Source organism: Athene cunicularia, assembly GCF_003259725.1.
Source record: "Athene cunicularia isolate RWA chromosome 20 unlocalized genomic scaffold, athCun1 chr20_part1, whole genome shotgun sequence".
Lineage (NCBI taxonomy): Eukaryota > Metazoa > Chordata > Aves > Strigiformes > Strigidae > Athene > Athene cunicularia.
This window is the reverse complement of record NW_020799125.1, coordinates 219,784-220,251: the sequence shown is the minus strand read 5'-3', so window position 1 is coordinate 220,251 and position 468 is coordinate 219,784.

Genomic DNA, 468 nt, shown 5'->3' with positions numbered 1-468 from the left:
GTTTGTAGGGGGAGGGAGGGTGGGGGAAGAAGGAGTATGTTGGAAAAACTAAGTAGCCTTGTTGTCGTCCATTGTGTGAAAATAACTCGTGTTTTCTAAACAAGTCCTTCTCTGTTCCACTCAGATACTGTCTTAGCCGGGTCGCTGCTGGTGGCACGGCTGACTTCGCCTTCCCCCTTCTCCCTCCACGACCAGCCCCAGCCCTGGCCGCCCCCCGGCCGAGCCAGCCGGGTGCATGCAGCGAGGTAGAGGTTCTGCAGGTGTGCGATGGGGAGGCTGGGTGAAGCATGAGTCCTCATCCCCTTCCCACCCTCAACCGAGCACCGGGGAGGTTTTTGTGTCCGAAGCAGGGTTTTTGTTTTTGGTGGCGGTTGGTTGGTTTTTTTGTGTGTTGTTTTTTTTTTAACACCTTGTCTGTGTGCTAAAATCCCAGCAGCAGTGGAATTACAAGCTAACATTGTGAAAGCA